The sequence below is a fragment of the Mus musculus genome, chromosome 4 (assembly GCF_000001635.26).
Source record: "Mus musculus strain C57BL/6J chromosome 4, GRCm38.p6 C57BL/6J".
NCBI lineage: Eukaryota > Metazoa > Chordata > Mammalia > Rodentia > Muridae > Mus > Mus musculus.
Genome location: NC_000070.6, coordinates 36,739,850 through 36,767,553, shown reverse-complemented (window position 1 = coordinate 36,767,553; position 27,704 = coordinate 36,739,850). Strand labels below are relative to the sequence as shown.

The window sequence follows — 27,704 nt, the reverse complement described above, 5'->3', positions numbered from 1 at the left end:
AGCTCTCTCCATTCCCATCCCCATACTCATTTCTTGCTCATTACTGCATTCTTTGATTTTCCCTTAGTGAAAGAGAAACCACTTCTAGTTTTTCTGGCTCTATCATTAACCTTCCATGGAAAATGCAGCCAAGTATTGCTGTATAAGGGACCATCTGATGGGAATGCTATTTCTACATGGAGCTTGGGACTATAGTCTGCTCCTTATTCAACTTCACAAGTATTCCTGATGGCTTCTTACAGCCAAGCACTAGATATAGCTGGGCATTCTGATGGCAATTGCTGTTGCTATTTGGAGACTACGATTGTAGTATTATTTCACCCCAAGACATTTATAGACTTAAAATAAGGTTGACCAATTAGTAAAACTACTCTAGAGACATTTCACTTTTTTTTTTAAACAGTCAATCTCATAGTTAATGTAAATCTACAGAAATGGACTCTGCTATTTGGATAATACAATAATTATTTCTGGGAATGGGATACACTTTAAGGTTGAAGGTGATTGGTTGGTTTTAAAAGAGTCCTACTTTTACTTTAAGGGGAAACAGCGCTGTGTGGGATTTTATGTTTGGTTTTGCTTCTGTTGTCTGTTATTTCCAGCACTCTGTAGTCACTTTTTGCATTTCTTTGCCAAGGAAATATACATGTTCAAGAAGATGAGCATCTAAATCATTTTGAGCACCCGTTAGCAGTTTCGGTGTTTTACCTTAAGCACTCAGGTGTATGTGGGATTTTATACTGAAGCTCCCATTAAACGGCAAGTAGGAACACTCAGCAAAACATATGGCTCCTAAGCATATTGCCTACAGCCATCCATCTGATGGTGTTCTTACATTTCTCCTTTCTTGTATGTAGATTGCTGAATTCGCAACTCTGTCCTGGGAATTGCTATCATCCCAGAAAATAGACAGAGAAATTCTCACACTGAGCACCATTGCTTAGTTTCATGGGTTCCTTGATTAAGTATGACTCAACCAGTTTTGTGGAGACTGGACTCTTCTGATTTAGGGCGCATGGTGGGGGGTCGGTGGCTTCTGATCATAAAAGCACAGAAACTGTGACTGGTATACAGGATATCCCACAGTAATTATCACTATCAATGTCACTAATAGGACATACCATTGAATCCATTGCTAGGCAGTGTTTTTTACTGTGGCTCTATATTATATCTCCACCAAAACTCCAAAAACATGAACGTCAAATTCTGTGACAATTTGAGTTACTTACATTTGATGACAGTGTTACATGTTTGTGGCTTACATATATTTTTATTTCAATTTTGGTTACTCATATTCTCTCTAGCTCTGTTTGTATGCACTTTTGTATTCTTAGACTTATCTACATGTTAAATCACTTCACATACTTTCTTACATTAGCTATTATGATATAAAAATAATTAAGCTAATCAGGTAAACTAAAAATCAATCACATTATTTAATTTAATTTTCATTGATTTAAAAACAATATATTTGTATGTGAAAATAAAATATACATGTGTTGAATGTACAAACACATGATGGATTCTTATCATTTTGTTACAAAATAAATGAGAGTAATTGTGGAGAATAAGGAGAGATGGAGGGCTGTGTCAACATGCCTGATTCTGTGCATTTCTAAAAACATTGGGTCACAAATGACACATAAGCAAGACATAAAAGAAAGTACATGGACTATAACAAACCTTTAGAAGAACCTTTCCATAGAGAGAAGGATGAAGAATTGGGTATTCATGGACATAGTTCTGCTGGTCAGTAGCCACATCCTTATTGGGAAAAAAAAATGTTTCATTAACATTGTGTCTCATTATGAATTGGAATCATTATAAAACTCCATGTCACTTAAAAAAATTGTGACTATTTGCCAAGTAATATTAGATGCTTTTTAGTGTTCTCCATGTTGGCTTACAGTGCAGATGTTAGAATTTGCGATTAAGTTCTGAATTCCTGTTAGCAGTTGGGTAAAATTATGATATTTGTTTATTATCCTATTCTGATTATCTTTTATTGAGTACAATACATAATTTTTTTTTTGCCAATTTCACTGGGAGAGGTTATCAGGAAGGTGCTTTTAGCACTGGGCATTCAACTTGAATTTTGCAACTCTTTAGCCATGGTGAAGAATGAAACCCAGGATTTTTGTTTGTTTCTGTTTGTTTGTTTATTTTATTTGAAAGTTTCAATGAAGGCATATTCTATTCAGCTAAACACTTTGGAGATCAGTAGCCAAAGAGCACTTGCCTTGTTTACGTCACTTCTGGGTTCTCTGAGAATCCAAAGGAAGCAGGTGTGCTAGCAGCACCCTTGGGGCTGGAGGTGAAAACTTCATTTTACACAAGAAAAGATGGCACTTTACCCAAATTGTGGCTGAACTGTTTGGAAGTTCTTGTTCACTTGCACAAAGAATTTTATTTGTCAGATCTAGAAAAATATAATGAATTTTCATACAATTTTATAAGAATTATGCATGTCTGATACAATATAATATTAGGGATTATAATTAGCATGCAGAAAAACTGACAGATTGTAATTAAAACATAAGTTTGATTATTTTGTGTCATAATCAATACAGTATGGTGGTCATGCATATGAACATAACAAGGGATATTCAGTGATTTAGTTATGCACTCTAGAATGTTACAGTGAGAAAAGCATTGCTCTAGGCAGAGTTAAAAAAAATCCTCCAGATAGTTTCATTGGTAAGAAATCCAAAATAGTAAGTGGTAATTAAGCTCCCAGTCATAAAAATTATGACATCAGACTCGTATTTCCCTTCTGAAACAAGAAATAAGATTCATGGCTCTTGAAAATGTGAGGGGACTGAGTAGCTCCCACAAAGCAATGATTAAAATTAACAAGCATGAATTTGTTATTGAATGTCAGCATATTTTTCTGATATATATTCTTTGGTCCATGGTGATTTCCTGCCTGTTATTTCCTTTGCAAATAAAGATTTATTGGAACATAGCCATCTGTAGTTTTCAATTATTGTTTAAATTTGCTTTTGTGCAATGTAGGCACAAATAAGGTTTTACAGCCAACGCATTAAGAATGACATAGTTAAAATGTTGAATCTGTTTCCCATTGAAGCAAAAGTCTGATGTGACCTGATCATATGTTCACGTGATCTGGGTTGCACACTAAAACATTGCTGAAATTTAAAATTTTGGTGAGACCTTTTTATTTTAATTTATTTATATTTTTATTGTCTCAATTTTGTGTGGCCATACATGTGCCACCACACACTTGCGAAGGTCAGCAGACAACTTACTGGGCTTGGATTTTCCTTCCATTCTGTAAGTCCTGGCATTGAACTCAGGTCATTAGGTTTGGTGGCAATTTCCTCTACCTTCTGAGTCATCTCATTAAACCAAAATAATCCATTTTATAAAAATTTTATGATGACGATGATGATAATGATATCTCTGTTGGTGCCACAGACCAGCGGTCAGAGGTCAGAGATTAATTTTGTGGAATTGATTCTCTTCTTTCACCTTCACAGGTATTCTGGGGACCCAACACAAGTTATCATACTTTTATGGCAATTGCCTTTATGCACCAAGCTATCCTACTACCCCAATTTACTATGTTCTTTTTTTATTAATTATTTTTTTTACAGTCCATATTTTATTCCCCCCACCATGATCCACCCTCCAACTTTTCCACATCCCATACATCCTTGCATCCACCTGTCTCCACGTGGATGTCTCCAACCCCCACCCCACCTGACCTCTAAACTCCCTGGGGCCTCCAGTTTCTTGAATATTAGGTGCATCATCTTTGAATGAACACAGACCCAGGAGTCCTCTACTGAATGTGTATTGGGGGCCTCATCAGCTAGTGTATGCTACCTGTTTGGTGGTCTGATGTTTGAGAGTTCCCAGGAGTCCAGATTAATTGAAACTGCTGGTCATCCTACCGGATCCCATTTCTCCTCAGCTTCATTCAGTTTTCCCTAATTCAACATCAGCTGCTTCTGTCCATTGTTTGTGTGTAAATATCTGCATCTGATTCTTTTGGTTGCTTGTTGGGTCTTCAGGAAGGCAGTCATGATAGGTGCCTTTTGTGAGTACTCCATAGCCTCAAGAATAGTGTCAGGCCTTGGAGCCTCCCCTTGAGCTGGATTCCACTTTGGGCCTGCCACTGTACCTTCTTTTCCTCAGGCTTCTCTCCATTTCCATCCCTGTAATTATTTCAGACAGGAACAATTATGGGTCAGAGTTGTGACTGTGGGATGGCTACCTATCCCTCAAGATGCCCTGTCTTCCTGATAGAGGTGGACACTCTAAGTTCCCTCTCCTTACTGTCTGGAATTTCATCTAAGGTCCCTCCCTTTGAATCCTGAGTGTCTCTTATCTCTCAGGTCTCTGGTGCATTCTGGAGGGTCCCCCAAACCTCTTATCTCCACAGCTTTTCTGTTTCCATTCTTTCTGCTGGCTCTCAGGGCTTCAGTCCTTTGACCTCACCTAGTACTAGATCAGATTCCCTTCTCGCTCCCATTCCTCCCCTGCCCCCCATTCAGAATGATTAAATCCAGTGGATTCTATATTTCCCTGCTGATGCATGAAGGACACACAACACCATCAAGGAAATGTTGGCATTGATCTGTAGGAATTGCCAACAAACAGAAACATAGTAAGTATAAGGTAAAGGTCTAGCAGAAAAGATCTGTAGAAGGGACTTCTTTTTAATGTAAATCAGATCATCTATAAAGGAAGTCTATTTTCACCATTAACTGTCTGCATGGGTTTTAAATGGTGACTTAAAGGTATAAGAAAAAGAGGTATCCATAGTATGTTGGTGAAAGGACAAAGGCTTTACCTTTGCTCCTTATTCATGATGCTGACATTGCTCTTACCTTATGGCTGAGATCTCCCTCCTCTCAGCAGCTCCCCTAAAAGTTGAGGGCTTAGTAATTTTTGTTCTCCTATACCTTAGTATTAGTATATAAACCAGGTCGACAGCATTTTATCAGTAAAATTCAATTAGAGTCTGGTTCACACAACTAATCTGTTATGATAATTGGCCTTTAATAAATCATTTGTTCTTTCTTATTCTCATGGGCCTTTTACTCCCTCGGGCATACATTCTATTTCATTGTGCTGTGAACTTAAAAGAAAATGAATTGTATAAAATGCTATGAAGAAGAAAAAGGTCATTTAACATATAAGTTGACCTTATAGTATTTATTACTAACCTTTCATCATTGGTAGCTGGGACTAGAGTCATCATAGGTAAGCACTCTGACACTATGTCACTACAATGATGTCACTCATCTAACCAATGAGTGTGAGTCAAAACTCTCTGTTATATGCTTACCAGAGTTCATTGTGGTAAATACTCTATTTCTTAGTTTGGGCACACTACATTTCACATTCTATTTTTTAAAGACCTAGCGGCAAAAAGAAACATAAATTTGTATAATGTATATGATTATCACAGATGACAGATTTTATTTGGAAAATCACTGAATAAAAGTGACTTGATGGATTTGCACTTCCATGGGATTAAAGAGAAAGTAATTAAGAGGCAGGGATGTAAAAGATAGAAGAATGAAGCAATATTGAAGTCCAGAAAGTGAGAAAACCAATAATATATAGGAAGGCCTGTGAAGAGCAATTGGTGGGGGAATGCAGCATGTCAGAGGATGAAAATTCACATGTTGGCTCTGTGATAACTGTCAGATATTACATATAAAGTTTGTCGTTATGATATTTCTCTGTTAGTAGAAGTGGACCGTAGGCATCCAAGTATGATGCTAAGTCTGTGTTTGCTCATTAAAAGTGTGACAAAATCTACTTCACTGAACTATAATAAATCTATGAATTGAATCTACAGTAGAAGACCCTTTCATTTTGCCAGGCACAAGACATCAGTCATTAATTTCATCTTTTTCACCTTCTGACAACCCAGGCTATGTTCTCATGCCACTATACATGAAAGGCTTTGAGCAATGGGGAGGGGAATGCTTCCACAGTTTAAGGAACTGACTGTATTGTTGTTGAAAATATTTTAGGGTTCTTTATATTACTCTCCTGTTTTAATCTAAATCCTTTTATGGCCAAAGCAACTAAGAAAATGTGAAGTAAGCAATCGATAGGCATTCATTATAGGATATTAAATCACACCCTCTCCCTAAAGAAACTCTTTCTGAAAAGTCAGCTGGGTACTTTGTTAGGTACATGGTTTTCAGAGCTCACAAGAGTGCCTTTTGGCACATTGGGATAGTTCTCACAAACTTCCCAGGAGGTCTGAATAAGTGAATTAGTTTCTAAAAATTACTCCCTTTTACTCTTGGGAACACTTGATGTTGGAGAAATGTGCCTGAACAAATGCCTTCTCCTTCCCTGTGTAATAATAACAAAGTGATTGCCCATTTTCCTAGCTGGGATGGGGAGAAGTAATCTAAATCTTGGACCTAAAGCCTTCCTTGCCAAAAGCTCCTTTTTTTTCTGTAGCTATCTTGGGGTGCCCGAAACTAAAACTTTTGGAAAGTAAAAAGGAGTTTTGACAGAGTAGTGGTTTTTATTCAGAACCTGGTTCAGATTCAATATCCTAAAATTATAAATGCTTACCAGAGGACCATTTGTGTGGTGATGAGTACTGTTATATATTTGTTCAAATCAAATGAACAGAAATCCTCAGCATACTAAAATATAAACTGGTCATTTCATTATGTGTATTTGAGTAAAAATAATTCTCTAAAACACATGTGAAATTGCTTATTTTAAGGCCACATTTTTTTTTTCTATCCAAGAAACAAAATTTATTGGAAGTTTTGCCAAATGTACAAGGTGGCAGATAAGATTTCAGAAAGAAAAAGATAACTTTTAATGAAATAAAATTCCCTCCTAAATGCATTTTCTCAATGGCCATTCACCCCAGGAGCAGAGTGGAGGGAGGGGATAGGGGAGTCTAGGGATAGCATTTGAAATGCAAATGAAGAAAATATCTAATAAAACAAATTAAGGCCATATTTATATTGTTTTTTAATATTAGTTTATAAAGCCACAGTTTTCCTCCTTTCCACACTATCTCCCCACCTTTTTTCACCCTTGCTGTTTTCCCTCTCATTTTTTCAACTTGTTAAGATGGATACAGGAAATGTCCTCTTTTAAAAATCAGAAATTGTTGTTGTATGTATGTATCTATGTATGAATGTATGCATGTGCATTAATACAGTCTACCATTATTTATTGTCTCATTTTATTGTGAAGTTCTCATATTGTTTATATATTGTAACATTGGCATTGATACTGAATGGATGAAATAAAATAAATTTCTATTTCTTACCTAATGAAAATATATCAATCAAGGCTTTTATATAAGAAACAATTCAAAAAGTACAGTGTTTCTTCAAGAAGAGGAGAAGAGAAAGAGGAGAACCAACCCTAACTCAGTTTGATGTATGAGAAAGATATTGGCATATGAGAGGAATAAGTAACATAACTGCAATTAGAAAGTAAGTAAAATATAATTGTGTATGGAGCAGTGATTATATTCCATATTTTAGCTATTTGGTTGTGATCTTAGGCTACAGTGACTGAGATATCTCTTCATCCTATTTTATTTCTTCTTAAATAGTAACAACCAGAAAGATATATTTGCTCACTGACACATGTGTCACTGCTATTAATAGTTGATTATTGTTAGGTCTGACCAGTAGTTACTTGCCATCTGATTATGTCCAACTATAACATTTAATTTTTGTGAAATTGATAATCCCATTGATAATAACCTTTCTTATATTTCTGAAGGCACATTAGCTAAAATATAGAATAAAATCACTGTTCCATACACAATTGTATTTTGTTTACTTTCCAATTGCAATTATCTTACCTATACCTCTCACATGTCAATATCTTTCTCATGAGTCAAACTGAGTTAGGTTTGTTTCTTCTCTTTTGCTTCTTTCTTTTCTCTTCTCTTCCCTCCCTCTTTCCTTCTCTTCTCTATTCTAGAAGGTTGTAAATTCACTTGGAATACTGGTGGTCATGTATAAACATGCCCCAGTAACAAATCACAAAGCAACACAGAGCTGGAGCTGTTGAGAAAGAAAATTTCCTACCATAGATGGTACTGACCTCAAATGTTGACAAGCATAGCTATCTGTTTTATATCTGTTAATAGAAAAGCTCAGAGATTTTTCTAATAATTATTTTAATATATCCACAGTAAATCATATTCTGTGTATTTTTAGTGTTTTGTAAAACAAAAATCGCATTATTTTACATTTTATAATCACACTATATTTAGGTTAAGAAACCAGCACCCTTGTGACTCTTGAATCTCCACGAGCAATGTGAGGCTAGGTGATTCCTTTCTACTCTGAAAAAACTGGAGTTGTTCAGAAGTCAGCTTTTTTGCTCATGGCCATGCATTGCTTAGGGTTTGAGATTAGACATGAAATAGCCTTCTTCTTTTTAGATGAAATGTTATGTCTCAGTAAATTATTGTTTTATCATATAGATCATGCCAACATTATTTTAAATCATTTACTTCATTTTAGAAAACAGTGTATTCAAGAGTGGGGGTTATAGCCCAGTGCTGTAACTGTAGCTTAGTGTGTACAAAGTCTCAGCAAAACACACAAGCATACACTTACACTTATGCACTCACTTATGCATACACACATATGTACAAACATGTTGACACACAGACATAATGCACACATGTGAATATAAAAAATAACATATCCCTTTAATGTATGTCTAACTCTATATGTGGACTCTGCTACTTATATTCAAATTAAAAAAATTAAATAATCATGAGAAAATGTGTAACTTAATAATGGCAAATTGGCCTGAGTTTTTTTATATCTGTGAAATGAAGGGAGTAAGAATCCCATGCAATGTTGAAAGGAATAAATGACAAACACTCACCAGCTTGTCCTATATAATTTATTATTCTCTTCTACTAAGGACAATTTTTAGTCATTGTCTTAGAGTAGAATATTAATATTTACATATAGGAAATGAATCTTAACTTTCAAACCATTATTGAGTGCCTGACATATAAAGTTCTGTGTATTCATCTATGTACATAAGAGCAACTCTGTATCCCAGAGAGACATTTTTTCTACTTCCTATCTAAGTTTAAAGTATAGCAATCCAGGACTTTGTGAAGTAATGATCACCGAAATCTCTGAAAAGTTACTTTGGAATTCCACATCCATCAGTATCTTTGAATCTGTTATATTGCTGAGTACATTTAAGAGATTCTTATAATTATTGGTAATTTAGGTATAGTTACATGCACAAATCTTAAACACCATCTTGCCAGGTAACACTCTAGCATGAGTGGGAGAGAGGCCAACAAGCCACTTTTCATTGGATCTGTGGTCATTGGCAGGTTGACCACGCTGTAGTTCATAGCCCCTCACCCATGTATACATAGGCAACACTAGTTGAAATCAGAGGGTCATAATAAATATAACATAAAAGGACACACATTTGGAAGGGATGCATATTTATGGTACCTTAAGTGAGTTTAAGGTGAGACTGTGGGTGGAAATGCTCAAGATATATTATATATTAAATACATGAATAAATTATCAAATAGTAAAAAAAAATGTTTTTTTTAACAACAAGAGACTTTACTTTCCTAAATTACTTAGAGGAAAATGAATCAGTTTTCCAAAATGAAACATTTGAGGAAATCTATTACTGAGCAAAATAGAACAGAAAGGCAATAGACTGTGTAATTAAAATTTTAATTTGTCAAAAAAAAAAGGTGTCTAAAGCTTTAATAGTAGCCATTAACAGGAACAGTGGTGTTTTAGTATGCTTTATTAACCAAAATGCAAGCATAATTTTCATTGGCTACACACACTTTGAATTTTGTTGTCTTCTGTTTAACACATTAATTCAGTGACTTAATTATTTTTTCCCGATAGCAGTAAGTATATCATGAATTTGTTGTTAACACTTTCTTTTTTTTTTCCTTTTTAAAGATTGGATATTTCTTTATTTACATTTCAAATGTTATCCCCTTTCCTGGTGTCCCCTCAAAAAATACCCTCTCACTATTCCCTTCCTCTCCCCCTGCTCACCACCCCACCCACTCCAGCTTCCTGGACCTGGCACTGGGGCATAGAGCCTTAATAGGACAAAGGGCCTCTCTCCCTATTGATGTCTGACTAGGCCATCCTCTGCTGCATATGCAGCTGGAGCCATGAGAACCACAATGTGTACTCTTTGATTGGTGGTTTAGTCCCTGGGAGCTCTGGGGGTACTGACTAGTTCATATTACTTTTCTTCCTATGGTATGCAAACCCCTTCAGCTCCTTAAGCCATGGAAACAACTGAAGTGTTGAAAACAGAGTAATTAAAGAATAAAGAAAATATACAAAAATGTAAAATTATCCTCAGCAATATTTGTTATTTTCTCAGGAAAGTAGATGCAAGAGGAGGTAATTATATTAAATAAATTACTGCCTATAACCATTAACTAATTAATAATTTAATTAAGTAATTAAATTATTAATTAAATTATTAATTATTTGAAATATTTGTTACTCAAAGAAAAGAAATATGTTTTCTCTCATAAATCATTATATATATATACATATATATATATACACACACACATATATATATATATATATAAACTGTTTTATGATAAAAATTAAAGATTCTAAAATATCTCAGTTGTAATGGTGTTTTGTTTCCCCCTTCTAAGATGGATCAAAGTATCCACACTATGGTCTTCCTTCTTCTTGAGATTCATGTGGTTTGTGAATTTGTGCTTGGTGACAGGAGCCTGATAAAGCTCTCTCCCGAGAGGTTCTGAGGAGTGCCTGACATATACAGAAGTGGATGCTCACAGCCATCCATTGGACTGAGCATAGGGTCCCCAACGAAGTAGCTAGAGAAAGGACCTAACCATTATGGATTGTGTTAAAGTAGTCCTTAATATACAAAAACCATTGTGAATTGGGGTCCTTTGGGCAAATACGTTGGAGTGTCAGACTTATATCCCAAGGGAGATCAAGTAATGAATATTTTCACAGTGACAAGTTTATGTGACCTCCAAATTATAAAATGGGTTCTTTTATTTCCATCTTCAGTAGCATTTTGAAGATGTTTTTACAATGGATAGAATTGTACATAGGTGAGAAAGAACCCTGATGTGGCTTTAATTTGCATTTTCTTGACTAATGCATGTTTGTGCTTTATCCTTTGAGAAGTATTTCTTAAGTTCATGCATAGGTTAGGTTGTTGGATTCTTTATTAATTTTATTAACCTCTTGTATATTTAGATATTAACTTTCTATCAGATATATAGATAACACACATGCATTTCCAACCACATAGGCTGTTTTTAATATCTACATATATCTACTGTGAAGAAACTTTATAGCTTCAAGACTCTCATTTAACATTGTGATCCATAATCCCTAAGCCACTAGAGTCTTGTCCACAAAGTTTCTTGTCATCCTTGCCTGGGGCCATGCTGATCTTTTCTGTGTCATTCTAATTTTGGTTTTATGTATGTTGACATGAGCACTAGAGTCACATTTAAAACAAACCTTTCCCTACACTCATGTCTTGATGTGTTTCTCCAGCTTTTCCTCCTTCCATTCCAAATCTTACTTTATGCTCTTTTATCCATTTGAGTCTATTTCCTTTTTCATACAGTGAAATGGGCCTAGTTACATCTTCTAACTGTTCTTTTTTACAGTTATTACACTATTTTCTCATCTGTCTTTCCTGCAGTTCATTGTTTTGACATTTTTCTCAAAAACTCTGATGACTGTAGCTAGGTAAGTTTTCTGTGTCCTTCTGTTCCAGGTATCTATCTTTATACCAGTTTAAATCTAAAAGTGTTAGTTACTATGTGGAGTGCCTCCTGTGCCTCTTCACATAGTCAGAGCTGCAGCTTGCAGTGCATCAACAATAGGACATGGTCCTCTGTTGGCATTCCCATGCACAGGCAAGGCTTTGTGATTCCTGCTCAGCTCTGTGTATTCATCTATGTACATAAGAACAACTCTGTATCCCAGAGAGACATTTTTTCTACTTCCTATCTAAGTTTAAAGTATAGCATTCCAGGACTTTGTGAAGTAATGATCACCGAAATCTCTGAAAAATTACTTTGGAATTCCACATCCATCAGTATCTTTGAATCTGTTATATTGCTGAGTACATTTAAAAGATTCTTATAAACATCATTATATTAAAATTATATGAAAACTTGAAGAATATTTTGTTTCTACAAACTAGCCTGTATCATTTAATAGTTATAATCAACAAATGTTCTCATAGCAAATTCATTTACCTTTAATCAATTTATTTCTATATACACAGAGCAATGCACTATATGTTAAAGCATAAATCATGATACATTGAATTTAATCAAAGTAGTTGTCTTAGTAGTTGTCAGGGTTTCAATTCCTGCTATTCCATGATGTTTGTATCATGAACAAGAAGAAAGTTGGGGAGAAAAGGGTTTGTTCAGCTTACACTTCTACACTGCTGTTCATCACCAAAGGAAGTCAGGACTGGAACTCAAGCAGGTCAGGAAGCAGGAGCTGATGCAAAGGCCATAGAGGGATGTTACTTACTGGTTTGCTTTCCCTGGCTTGCTGAGTTTGCTTTCTTATAGAACCCAAGACTATCAGCCCAGGCATGATACCACCTACAATGGGCCCTCCCCCTTGACCACCAACCAAGAAAATGTCCCACAGGTTCTCATGGAGGCATTTCTCTGTGTTAAGCTCCTTTCTCTGTGATAACTAAAGTCTGTTTCAAATTGACACACAAAAAAAGCCAGTAGAGTAGTGTTTTGTAGATGTAAGAAAGTTTAAGCTGCACTAGAAGAAATAAAAGGTAATCATTTAAGGATTCAGAGGAGCCTGTTTATATTTACCATTTCATCTAGCTTGCCAACAACACTATGACTAACACAGACAAACACATCTTGTGTTTAAAAAGTGATACATACATACATACATATAATTATACTTTTGTGGTTGAACAAGGTGAGCATGGCTCTTCACATAGTAAGAGCTGCAGCTTGCAGTACACCGACAATAGGACATGGTCCTCTGTTGGCATTCCCATGCACAGACAAGGCTTTGTGATTCCTGCTCAGCTCTGTGTATTCATCTATGTACATAAGAGCAACCTTGTACCCCAGTGAGATATTTGTTCTACTTCCTATCTAAGTTCAAAGTATAGCATTCCAGGACTGAGTGAGAGCTCTGCTGCATAGTCCTGGTTCCATCAACTTTGATAGTTCGTGTGACACTTCCTCCCTTCTTTATCTTCACATTAGGTGTCTATGGTTTGTTCAAAGAGACAAAAAGTGGTTATGGTAAATGTCATGAATATAATGTGTCAGATGAGTGACCTGGTTTCTAGCTATAGTAAATGTTTGTGATTTGTTTCACAGCACTCTTTCCTATTTTAGTATTGGTTGTGAGAAAGACAAAGTGCCTCTGTGATCTTTTTTCTTCTAATTTTTTATTAGATATTTTCTTCATTTACATTTAAAATGCTATCCTGAAAGTCCCCTATACCCTCCCCCCACCCTGCTCCCCTATCTACCCATTCCAACTTCTTGGCCCTGTCATTCCCCTGTACTGAGACATATAAAGTTTCCAAGACCAAGGGGCCTCTCCTCCCAATGATGGCCGACTCGGCCATCTTCTGTTACATATACAACTAGAGACACAAGCTCTGTAATGCATGTCAATAAAATCTTCTCTAGAGCCTACTTGAAAGACTGAGGGAATTAATATTTGTAAACAGCACATAACAGCAATAATAAAAATAAATAAAAGGATATAGCAGGTCATATGACAAATTATAACATTTTCATTAGGAGGCCCAACTATTATTATGTGCATATTATGTATGTGTATATTATGTATATTTAATTATATACGTATTTATTATTTATTTTGTGTGTGAGCTGATCTCTTTGTGTATGTCAAGAGGTTTGTGTATTTGAGAGAGAAAGGATGTCTGTAAAACAGTAAATTATCAACCAAAATTTATTAGAATAAAAGTTGGATTGGCAGGATAATATTAGCATGGTAAACCAGAAACATTTGTATACAGTAACAAAGAATCAAATGAAAACACAACTTGTGTTCACAAGAAATTTTATTACAGCTAAAAATGTTTAAAATACCTGAAGTAATATAGAGGTTCAAGGCAATCTCAATCAAATTCCACTGTCCTTTTTGTTGTTGTTGTTGTTTATAAATATACCACTCCTTTATTAACATAGAACACAATACAACAACATGAAAAAGATAAACACCAACAAAAGATACAAGGCTTGAGGCATATCACTGCCAGATTTCAAGCTGTATTACAAAGCTATAATAATTAAAACAGTATAACATTGACAAAAACAATGAAACAACAAACAAACAAATAAAACACCAGATAATGTTATTAATGAATGCCTATATTCATCCCAGAAATACACACATTCATCTACTCAATTCTTAAAATTTTTCTCTAAATTTACTTTTATTTTTATTAAAATTAGGTTCTTCATTCATACAGTACATCCCCCAAAACAGTTTCTCCTCCCTCTTCTTCTGCCAGCTCCCCTCACACCAACCCAGTCTCCATCATTTCCTCTCCAAAAGAGACCAGGCCTTTAAGAAATGACAGACTAACAGGACAAAACATGATATAATAAGACAAGGCAAAATCTGCTGTATTGAGGCTGGACAAGGAAACCCAGTAGGAGGAAAATAATGTTAAGAGCAGGCAAAAGAGTAGGAAACAGATCAACTTCCATTGTTATGAGTCTCACAAAAGCACTAAGCTAACAGCCAGATAACAAATAGGCAGAGGACCTGGTAGAGACCTATGCAGGTTCCATGATGGCCGCTTCAGTCTCTGTGAACCCTGTGCATATTGATCTATTGATTTGGTTGGCCATGTTTTCCTGTTTTTTTCTCCACTCGCTCTAACTTCTACAGTCTTTCCTCCCTTTTCCCATGGAATTACCTGATCTCCAAACGGAAGGACTGGAAAGAATTCCCAATAGGAGGCTTGTTTGTTCCATAAATGGTGTTGGGGCACAAGGATTCCTTCCATTCATGCATAGTCATGACATGGGACTTCACCTTACACCATGTTAACACCAATGAGAAGTAGTAAAGGAACTAAATGCAGGAACAGGAACAGAAAATTCCTGGAATGTAAAAAAGGAAACATTGTCCTGGAGAATTGGTTTTTTGTTTGTTTGTTTGTTTGTTTTGTTTGAATTTGTCCCAAACATCACAGGCAACAATAGCAAAAGTAGACAAATAAAATTGTATCAAAATAAGGTGCTACATAATGCAGAAGCTAAAAACTGCACTAGAAAATTAACTGACCAGCAAGAAGACAAACACCTTCATAAAAAAACTGAAAAACAAATAAATAAATAAATTTAAAAAAACCACACAACTAGTCCAAGAATGGATACAGATTGACATTTCTCCAAAGAAGTCATGAGGATAGTCAACAAACATGTAAAAAATGCTAAACATCCTTCATTGGAGGGAAATGAAGAATACAGCCATAGCAAGATATCTTGTCAGCATACTTGTTAGCAAAATGCAGGAGAAAAGTTGTGTAGGTGAAGATATGCAGCAAGAGAATCCTGAGCCCACTGCCAGTGATAATGCAAGAAATCAGAGCCACTATAAAACAGTCTGTGCAGATTCCCCAAATGCAAAATTAAATCACTATGTAACACATTCCTCAGTATTTAGCCCAAAGATTTAAGTCAGTTTGCCAAAGAATCTCTAAGCCAAAGTCTTCATTTTGATACTATTCACAATCATCATACTTTGAAATCAATTTAGGTGTCCATCAACATGAAACATGGAGAAAAATCATATGTCTATGTGAAAAAAATGGGAAAAGTGGCCTTTAAAAGAAACAGCTATCATTTGTGACAATCCATATAAAACTAAAGAATATTATGTTCAGTAAGGAAGGCAAAGAAGTATGTGTCATCCCACGGGATCCTAAGACCTCCGGTGAGTGGAACACAGCGTCTGCCCCAATCCAATCGCGCGGAACCTGAGACTGTGGTAAATAGGGAAGCAGACTACCCGGGCCTGACCTGGGGCACAAGCCCCTTCCACTCCACTGGAGCCCTGGGGTACCTTGCCAGCGGAGTCGCCCGACACCCACAAGGGCCCACACAGGATTCTCCACAGGATCCTAAGACCTCTAGTGAGTGGAACACAACTCCTGCCAGGAGTCCGGTTCGAACACCAGATATCTGGGTACCTTCCCTGCAAGAAGAGAGCTTGCCTGCAGAGAATACTCTGCCCACTCAAACTAAGGAGAGAGCTACCCTCCCAGGTCTGCTTATAGAGGCTAACAGAGTCACCTGAAGAACAAGCTCCTAACAGAGACAACTATAACAGCTAGCTTCAGAGATTACCAGATGGCAAAAGGCAAACGTAAGAATCCTACTAACAGAAATCAAGACCACTCACCATCATCAGAACGCAGCACTCCCACCCTACCTAGTCCTGGGCACCCCAACACAACCGAAAATCTAGACCCAGATTTAAAAACATTTCTCATGATGATGATAGAGGACATCAAGAAGGACTTTCATAAGTCACTTAAAGAATTACAGGAGAGCACTGCTAAAGAGTTACAGGCCCTTAAAGAAAAGCAGGAAAACACAAACAAACAGGTAGAAGTCCTTAAAGAAAAACAGGAAAACACATCCGAACAGGTGATGGAAATGAACAAAACCATACTAGAACTAAAAAGGGAAGTAGACACAATAAAGAAAACCCAAAGTGAGGCAACGCTGGAGATAGAAACCCTAGGAAAGAGATCTGGAACCATAGATGCGAGCATCAGCAACAGAATACAAGAAATGGAAGAGAGAATCTCAGGTGCAAAAGATTCCATAGAGAACATCGACACAACAGTCAAAGAAAATACAAAATGCAAAAGGATCCTAACTCAAAACATCCAGGAAATCCAGGACACAATGAGAAGACCAAACCTACGGATAATAGGAATTGATGAGAATGAAGATTTTCAACTTAAAGGGCCAGCTAATATCTTCAACAAAATAATTGAAGAAAACTTCCCAAACATAAAGAAAGAGATGCCCATGATCATACAAGAAGCCTACAGAACTCCAAATAGACTGGACCAGAAAAGAAATTCCTCCCAACACATAATAATAAGAATAACAAATGCACTAAATAAAGATAGAATATTAAAAGCAGTAAGGGAGAAAGGTCAAGTAACATATAAAGGAAGGCCTATCAGAATTACACCAGACTTTTCACCAGAGACTATGAAAGCCAGAAGAGTCTGGACAGATGTTATACAGACACTAAGAGAACACAAATGCCAGCCCAGGCTAATATACCCGGCCAAACTCTCAATTACCATAGAGGGAGAAACTTAAGTATTCCACGACAAAACCAAGTTCACACAATATCTTTCCATGAATCCAGCCCTTCAAAGGATAATAACATATTTATTTTCATTTTTCTTTTATATGTGCTTTTGAAATTTTAGTTCACGTTTTTTATTTAAAGGTTCAAAAATTATCATTCCTTTCTTTTTCCCAACCTAGAAAGATTCAAATGACACAATAGTAATTTGTAGCCTTTCAAACTCTCTATGGTCCAATTAAATGTCTGTGCTTACTGATTCTAGTCATTGTTATTTTGCATTATAATTGAAAGCTTTTCATGTATTACAAAAGAGGGATGTGAATGGAAGGCTACAAAATTAAATAATGAAAATATTACTAGAAAAGACACTTCAGAATTAGTCTCTTAAAGAACACAGAACATAGAACCCTCAGATATTTGAAGAGAAGTTATTGTCACTGTGGGAAGTCTTTCTCAGTCTTTGCTTAAGCACCCTAAAATTTTAAGAAAATTTCAGAAGTCCCCAATAATCATGCAGCCTGCACAAACTCAACCCTGTGGCTGAGCCAAGGGGTAGAGAAGGATTGAACATGTGTTAGAACACTCAAATTTAAGTAGAATGAGATTGCTGTAGCCACTGTAGAAATTTTGTGGGAATAGGAAATAATAGTAATTACAATGTATGTTCCTTTCTTGAAAGTTTTGCTAAGGAAAATTTATTTTTCCTAAAGAAGTCTCTGAACTGTACAAAGAGAGAGTGAATATTCCAAATGCAGAAAATTGAATGCTTTATATATCCTCAGATAGAAGGTATAATTGATATAAAGAATGATGCATTAATATTGGGTATCTTTTTATTTATAAAAATTGTTGAGGAATTAGTGCCTTAGTGATAGAGAAATTAATTTATTAGAATGTGTAAAAACAAAGCCCCGATGCACTAAACATATATAAATCACAGCCTCCCAACTAAATGGGGTTCCTTAGGAAAGTGTGCTCAGAATTCTGTTGTTTCATTATTATAATATAGAACACTTAATACAGATTTAGAGCATATGTTAGTATAATCAAGTTATTGAATTTTGGAACAGCTATTTATGTAATAAATATTCTTTACCTTTCGAGTTTCAATTCTTTAACACTTGATTTTTATTTCCGTAGTACTGCACAGTCCTTCTTATGTGACACTCACTTGATGCTGGTTTTATTACATAATAAAACGTGTTAAACCTTCAAAATTAACTTTTTAGTCTTCCTTATATAAGACAAAGAAGCTTGTTTAATTAGTAAATTTTCATATGATTTTATATAATACTGAAGCTATGAATATTCATGTCAAGTATCATGTCATAAGCATCTTAGACTTTTTGCTCTCTATAAGGTCTGTTAAATATTCTTCCTAATTTTTATGACTATTTAAAACATTTTAGTTCATATATTGAAAGTATATTTGTTTTCATATCATATATTCTGTTTACAGTTTTCCCTCCTGAAAGTCCTCTCCGCTCTGCCCCATGTTCCCTCCCATCCATATTCACACTCTCCTCAGAAATCAAACATGCATCTAAAGAATAACAATGAAATGAGCTAACAACAAACAAATTGGTATAGAAAAATGAACAAAGAAACAGAAAAAGAAACAGCCAATGAAAAAGCACACACACACACACAAACCCACACATACACACACACACACAAACACATATAGACTCAGAGACATACATTTGAATGTGCAAGAATCCCCAAAACTGGCATAGAATGTAATCCATAATGTATTCATAAAGTAGCTATAAGGTATAAATAAGGTATAAATAAGCTATAAGGTGGACAGACAGACAGACAGACAGACAGACAGATTGATGCTCTGACAAAAACAAAAACCTACAAAAATGATATTGAGTTCAATTTTATGCTGGCCTTCAACTGCTGCTCATGGATTCTGTTCTTAAATGTGATTTATAGATCTAGTGATACTTCACTGGAAAATAATTCCTTTGAGTGTGGTTATCAATTGGAGATAACTTCTGGTTTGTGGGTAGGAGTATGCATCCTCTTCTCTCAGCGCTGGCACCTCATCTGGTCTCACCTCATCTCATACCGACCCTATCTATGCATGCTGCCAGTCTCTGAGTTCTTATGTGTACTAGTCCTGAGCTGTTTGGAGCTTGTTTCCTTGGTATGTTCTATCTTCTCTGGCTCTGAGAAAAGGGTTTTTTTTTTTTTTTTTTTTTTTTTTTTTTTGGAGACATTCAATTTAGGACTAAATATTCCAATGCCATTTCCTCTTTGAATATTACAGGGCTGTGAGTTTCCTTCGAAATTAGGATGAAGCTTCTCTGGTTATGGCTTAGGAAGATACTGCTATAGAAATATAGCAAAATGTTGAGATGAGTCATTTTATGTCTCTGTTCCTTTAGCATCGTAATAGGGATTGGTTTTTCTCTGTATCCATGGCCTATCTCTTCTCAAGTACTTGGCCTCCCTCGTTGTAAGGCATAAGTTCCATCCCATAGAATGGGCCTCATATCCACTCAGATGGTTGGTTGCTCTCATAAGCTTTGCACCACTCTTGTACCAGTACATCCTACAGGAGGAACCTCACTGTTGAGCAAAGGGAATAGATTTCAATTGATAGGTACCATTCTCTTTAGGTAGTGGGCAGAGTAACTTCCCATACCACGAATTCTAATCTGTAGTGGAAATGTCTCTAAGTAGGCATCAGCTCAAATTCATCATGTTCAATAAGTTCTGTAGGTGTTATTTTGAGCAGTGAGACCTTATTGTGAGATTGTGGAGAACAACCAGGAACCTTGACAATAATGGCTTGGGTTGTTTGTTTGGCAAGAACTTGGACCTATTTATTCAAGAATTCAACTAGATGTAATCCATTCCCTATATTGGAAGCTTCAATTGATTGTAATAGATATCCATTTCATTCTTTATGTCCATGTTGTTTGCTCATTTCATAAACCTTCTGTTGTGTCAGGTTTCCATATGATACCTCAAATGACCCATAGTTTTAGCTCTCCCTCCTCTTATTTCTCTTTCACCCTTCTCTTCTTCATTTGGTTCTTCCATTTCTACTCAACTATCAGTAAATATCTATTCTATATTTTTCCTAGATAGATCCATCCCTCTCCTCTAGTTCCTCTATCTATACACCTGACCTATGTGGTTATATGAAATTTAGATGGCTTAACAAAGAATAAATGGCTAATATTCAACTATTAGCATATATAAGCATATATATATATATATATGCATTTTTTCTTTTAGTCCCATCCATTTACCTACAAGTTTCAGTTTTTTTGAAGGATGAGTAATATATTAATGAGTAAATATACCACATTTTCTTTTTCTATTCATCTGTTAATGACACCCAGGTTGTTTTTAATTTCTGGCTATTATGAATAAAGCATCAATAAAAACGGTTGAGCAAGTGTCCTTGTGGTAGCATGTATTTCATCTAAGGTCTTTCCCTTTTTAGTGCTGAGGGTCTTTTACCTCCCAGGTCTCTGGTACAGTCTAGAAGGTTCCCCCCATCTCATAACTTCAGAGATTGCCTGCTCCAATTCTTTCTGATGGCCCTCAGACCTTCAGTACCATTCCCTTCTCCAATATCTGATTATGTTCCCCTTATCCCCTCCCTGTCACCTTTTCCACCCTTCCCCCTCCTGTGATTGCTTTCTCCTTTCTTCTAAGTGGAATGGAGGCATCCTCACTTAGGCCCTTCAGCTTGTTGAGTTGTGTGGGTTATTTCTTGGGAATTCTGCATTATTTTGGCTAATATTCACTTATTAGTGAGTAAATACCATGCTTGTCCTTCTGGGACTGAGTTACCTCACTCCGGATGATATTTTCTATTTCAATCCATTTGCCTGTAAAACTCATGATGTCCTCATTCTTAATAACTGAGTAGTATTCCATTGTGTAAGTGAAAAATATTTTTTTTTCAGTGTCCATTCTTCTGTTGTGGGACATCTGCATTGTTTCCAGCTTCTGGCTATTATTAATAAGGCTGTTATGAACATAGTGGAAAACGTGCCCCTGTGGCATAGTGGGGCATCTTTTGAGTATATATCCAAGAGTGGTATAGCTGGGTCTTCAGGTAGATATAGTTCCTTTTTGTTTGTTTGTTTGTTTGTTTGTTGGCTTTGTTTAGACAGGGTATCTCTGTATGACTCTGGCTGTCCTGGAACTCACTCTGTAGACCAGGCTGGCTTTGAACTCAGAAATCTGCCTGCCTCTGCCTCTGGCTTTCAGTACTGGGATTAAAGGCATACACCACCACTGTCCAGCTAGTTCCAATTTTCTGAGGAACCTCCTGATTGATTCCCAGAGTGGTTTTACCTGTTTGCAATCGCACTAATAATGGAGGAGTATTCCTCTTTCTCCATGTCCTCTCCAATATGTTCTGCCACCTGAGTTCTTGATCTTAGCCATTCTAATTGGTGTAAGGTGGAATCTCAGGGTCATCTTGATTTGCATTAACCTGACTTTAAGTCCTTTTTATCCTTCAATGATCAAACTACATTTCAACCAAACTGAGTATATCTTAGGCTTGTCAGATATTGCAAGTGCGAAGATGACTTGTATAATGCTGATGGCTTCTTTAAAGTATTTCACTTTTAGAATTATATTATTTCTATATGTTGCATTGTTTACAATTCTACAGTATTAAGTCATTCTTACTTTTTGATTTATTACATTCAGACATTTTCTATTCCCCACACTTTTAAATAATTCATGACAAATATATGCAGTTATTGCTAAGACAATAGAAAGTTAATTTCTAAGAAATGATAACTGTTTATTTGATTGCAGGCATGTATACCATCACAGACATAAATAAACAACCTTATTTTGAAAATCAAACTTTTGAGTTTGCCTGAGATTTTACCTTTGAAAATGAATTAAATCGCTTGTAGTTCGCTGGTTTTACTAACCAAGGAAAATCTCTGCACACTCAATGATACATTTAGCTGGAAAATTGTAGCACTGACCTGCATTGGTAAAAGCTGACAAAGGGCATAAAATACAAAGCTTTTAGAAGGTAAAAGTCCAAGATCACCTAAGCATCTCTCTCTATTTTCTAATTTTCAATCATTCTCTAATGTTTCAATCATTATTAGAAGATTTAAATTATGTTTTACACATATTTCAATCATTCCCTCTTCCCTAGCTCAGCACTTGTTACAATTTATAAGCACTATAAACCATATGGAATATATCCAATATATTGTTGCATTGCATATAATGCATGTGTCTGACATGTGCTTTTCCACATACAATTATTCAGTACTTGTGGGGTCATGCTTAGTATTTGAAATCTAATGTATTTATGCCTATTTTTATAAAGATAATTGACACACCACCATCTGACCAATTATCTCATAACCTTTACAAGGCCTAAGCTTCTGATTATTGACATAAACTTAAGTGCCAGTTGTTCCAGACTTTTATTTCTCTGCAGTAACACTCAAACCTGTATTTGAATAGCATATCTGGGTCTCTGAGTTCGATCTCAGTGTTTTCTCCAAATGCACCAGACTGCATTTCCTAGTGCATCTCATCCGCAGGCATTTTTTTAAAAGCCAAGTCCAAATTATATTTGTATTGGTTATTTATCGGTCTTGTGTTGGGATTCTGCCACTGGGTAAGGAGAGCAGTTAAACTTAAGAGACTGTAGGGTCCTCAGCTGTCTATAGTTTATCAGCCCTGTTTTGCTCTAGGTTCTTTGGAGAGTAAATATATAGTATATATGAAACCATTACATATTTGTGTTTCTTGGTGGGGAATTACTTCACCCTGGTATTGTATGAACCTCAAGCAGTATGATCTTTTCCTTAATGAGAAACATTTTTTAATTATTTTCAGTAAGATAAATTAGATTTATAATATCACTGACTCCCATGACAAAAATAGATTTCCATCATCACTTGCTGTCTATTCCAGCTATGAATTCTCCAGACTCCTCTTCTTTCTGAATAATCACTGTATTCAACACAGTTGCTAAGCACCTATTATGGACCAGAGACTACTGTGGGATATTGTTGTTTAACCTGAGCAAAACCTTACGATATAGCCATTTCCAATATGTCTGTTTCTTCCCAGAAAGAAGCCTTCTCATTGTCTTATCATCCAAGGGATTTCTTTGGACTCCATTATACAGTAGAGTAGAGAGAGAATCAGGATGGGGTTTGCCACTCAAAAGGAAGTCATAATAATTGTTGAAATGAAAAAAATAATAGAGATCCTTAGGAAATGTGTTTGTAAGTTAAATATATCATGCTAAAAACACCATTATTATTACCATAAAATAAATGGAAAATCAAATACAAAGATAAACACAAAGAAAGATCAATTAAAAGGCAGATCAGGAAGAAAACCAAATGCAGGGTAAATGAGAAAAATAAGGGGAATCCTGCTAATCCTTACGTTTTTACATTCTACTTACTTGGAATTCTAGACACAATTATATGCTCATTATAAATGAATCATTTTGATTAAGTAGGTTTATATGGTGCTTGAAATCAAAAGGATACAATCAGTATGTGGTTTACTGTTGTGCAGACTAAGAAGAGAAGAGCTTATTATTTTAATGCTAAAAGGAAAAAAATGTAACGTATTCCAAAACGTTAGCATATCTGTATAGGGAAGCACATTTTTTCGAGGATAAAATGGAGGAAAGACTAGTTTGTTATCTTGTTTGAATTCTTGTGTGTTCTATGGTGTGATTGAAATCCTTGGCATTGATAAAATAAGAAAAGCTTTGTGGAAAGGAAAGTTGGAAAGTTGGCAGTAGTTAATTCTCCTGTAGTCAATATTACCATTAATTTCTACCAAGTTTTAAATGACGTAAACCACCTTCAATGTTGACTGAACACTTTGCATTTGGGAGGCACTGAACAAATTGCTTCTTGTACCTTATTTCATTTTCCTGTTCACAGTCTCTAGGGTATTATTTTTATTTTATTAACTGAGGAAACTGGGACTTAATTAGGTTGTCTCCCAAAGGTCCCACAACTGTTGACTTGGAAGAAGACACAAGACTCTAATAAGGACTACAATATACCTTATATCAAACACAGATAAATCTAGGAAATGTTTAGAATAATGTACAATTGGTTTTCAGTTAATAGAGCCCCTGAAGTACTGTTTTCTGTTGTGATTATTCCCATTCTACTCCAGGAAAAAGAAAATAAATGCAGGCTACCAAAACACTGTATTTCATATTCATCTTAATCTCCCTTCCAATGTTTAGCAATCCAACATAGCCAACATTTAATGACTTGGGGATTCAGGGAGTTTGAGACATTCTTAATTTCAAAAGCATGTTTTTACTCTATAATGTATCTGATGTAAATACTGAGAATTAGCCTGCCATTGTCTAATTAGCATTGCATATCACATCAAAGGGACAAAAGAAACCCAGGCCTAATGTCATTACTGAGTGGATGTAGTAAGTCTGCTGGTATGCTTTCTTAGCACTGTGCTTGTGGTAAGGGTGCTGTCAGCTTGAGAAGCCAGACACTTTCAATTATAAGACATTCATGTCATTTGTTCTTCTTAGCCAGAAATACCATTCCTGTAGACAGCGTCAGATTTTCTGCACTGGGCATGAGATCAGCTCACATGTCACTAGAGAAATTTTGATGCTGGAAATAAAATCCTCAGAGTTAAAATGTTATTGAGCCAGTTGCATTCAGACCAGATTAAACTTATATATCCATTTACTGGAAAAACTGCACTCCAAGTTGTCATTTTATATATGTGTAGAGAGATATATACATATAAATTTCACTAAACTTAAACTTTGATTTAGCAGAATACAAATGTTTAGAAATCACCATCCTGTACTGGCTAGTTTTGTGTCAACTTGACACAGCTGGAGTTATCACAGAGAAAGGAGCTTCAGTTGAGGAAATGCCTCCATGAGATCCAACTGTAAGGCATTTTCTCAATTAGTGATCAAGGGGGAAAGGCCCCTTGTGGGTGGGACCATCTCTGGGCTGGTAGTCTTGGGTTCTTCTATAAGAGAGCAGGCTGAGCAAGCCAGGTGAGGCAAGCCAGTAAAGAGCATCCCTCCATGGCCTCTGCATCAGCTCCTGCTCCCTGACCTGCTTGAGTTCCAGTCCTGACTTCCTTTGGTGATGAACAGCAGCATGGAAGTGTAAGCCGAATAAACCCTTTCCTCCCCAACTTGCTTCTTGGTCATGATGTTTGTGCAGGAATAGAAACCCTGACTAAGACACCATCCTATCTATACTAAAACACAATGCCTTATTATTGCAAAAATAAATAAAATAACCATACAAAAATCACTGCTTTCAACAATACAACTTAATTACCATGAGCACATGCATGTGTTACAGGTCAGTTAATAAACTATTGTTTAGTGAACTGAGCAATTTCCTAAAGATGATGAAGCAGATGTGATTTTTAGTTTATTTAATTTTGAAAACTTCACACACGAGTACTGCTTCTACATCGTCCCTCCTCATGTTTTCCTCCCCAACTCCTCAGTGTCACCCCTTCCCTTCCAATTTGTGACTGCTTCTATCTTAATGTTGATATGACTCCTCATTTCCTAAAAGATAAAAATTAAAGCACAGAGGGTTTTGAGTGAGAAGGGGCTGAAGCACAACACAAGCCATTCCCTAGATATAAAATCAAAGCCTCCTTATCAGGTGTCAACTTCAGGGTAATGTTTTGTAGATAAATTATTGCTGGGCCACTTCTCCAAGAATTCCGTGTAAATTTGTTAATTTGTCCTGTTTTATTCTTTGTATATAAGGTTTGGAAGATTGTTCATGTGATGTGATAAATATGGCAATTTTTCATTATTAGTATATTTATGTTTTACACTTGGACTATGAAATGATACAATGCTACAATTCTCTGATAAATTTCTTCTAAAAAATTATGTTATTGCCAGACTCTGGCTAGATTTTTTGTGACTAATTCAACAATCTGCCAGTGAGCCTCCCATATATTTTTGTATTCTGGGTTAATGAGAATTGATTGACTCTTCCATTTCGTTTTTTTTTTTTTTTCTTTCTCTCTTTCTTCTTTTTTTTCCCATCAAATCTCAGCTCAGTAAAGTGCAGGCTGGCAAAGAAACTCTTTCTTTTTGAGGGCTTTTTTGAAATGCAAGCAGCGTTTGGTTTCATTTTTTAGAGAGCTCAGCATTTTTATGACTGAACATCAATATCTTACATAACAGATGTGATCCTACCAATGTTGTGAGATGGTTTCTCTATAGATAACATAGTTGGCAATTTACCATGATGCTGTCTTTTTATCGCAAAATGTACATTAGGTTTGGTAAGTGCTACTGAAAATGGAACCCATTTTCAGGATAGGGCTTCTAAGAATCCATTGCTGAGTCATGCTGAGTGTGTTTACGTTCTAAGGTGATGAGCCTACCTATTTATCTGTATCAGTTGTCACAAACCTCCCGAAGTCCAGAGTTTCGAATCCAATATTCTCCATATCACAATATGAAATTGAAGGAGCTAAATCTTTATTGCCTCTGACATGGTATGGCAATACTGTTTATCTTAGATGTAAAGAAAAAAAGGTGTAACTGATGGTTGGCAGTCTTAAACTGTGAGTTTTATAATATAAGGGAAAAGTAGTTCATGAACTCTCAGAGGTGTCACGTGAAACAATTGTTCACGGAATGCTGAAAAGCATCTGTTTGACCTTTCATACTGCCTCGATCCTGATAGCACTATGGGACCACATTAATATGTAATCCTCTATTCAGTGCATCTGGGCATATTAAGAGAGACTTAAAACCTATAAGGTGATAATGAGAAAAATAGAGCTTACTGCTTTGTTTGGCATTTCTTATATGACTGACAGAAAAAGAACTGAATAGTTGATACAAAGTGAGTCCAATAACAGTCAATTACTTAGAGTGTTCCTTAGTTGCCATGGAGAATGCTGAAGACTTTTACCTACATGATATATTTATTTTTAGGAAAATAACAGTTATTTGAAATGTGATGGACTTGATTTTTTTATTTAATTTTATTTATTTTACGTACTTACTTTACATCAAGCTGCTCACTGCCTCCCTCATGAACACCCCTCCCACAATCCTTCCCTCATACCTTCTTCCCTTCTCCTTTGAGCAGGTAGGTACTTCTGGGTATCCCCCCACCCTGGCACTTCTACTGTGTGTAAAGCAAGGCACTTCCTCTCGTTGAGGCCAGATAAGGCAGCACAGCTGGTAGATCATATCCTACTTATAGGCAACAGCTTTTGGGATAATCCCTGTTCCAGTGGTTTGGGACCCACATGAAGACCAAGCTGCACGTC

The 27,704-nt window shown here is 36.0% G+C and overlaps 1 protein-coding gene across 12 annotated transcripts in view; it reads left to right on the top strand.

The window, feature by feature from the left end:
- Positions 1-27,704, top strand: part of Lingo2 (leucine rich repeat and Ig domain containing 2) — a 1,254,967-nt gene that overhangs the window by 184,191 nt on the left and 1,043,072 nt on the right. The gene's annotated exons all lie outside the window — the stretch shown is intronic.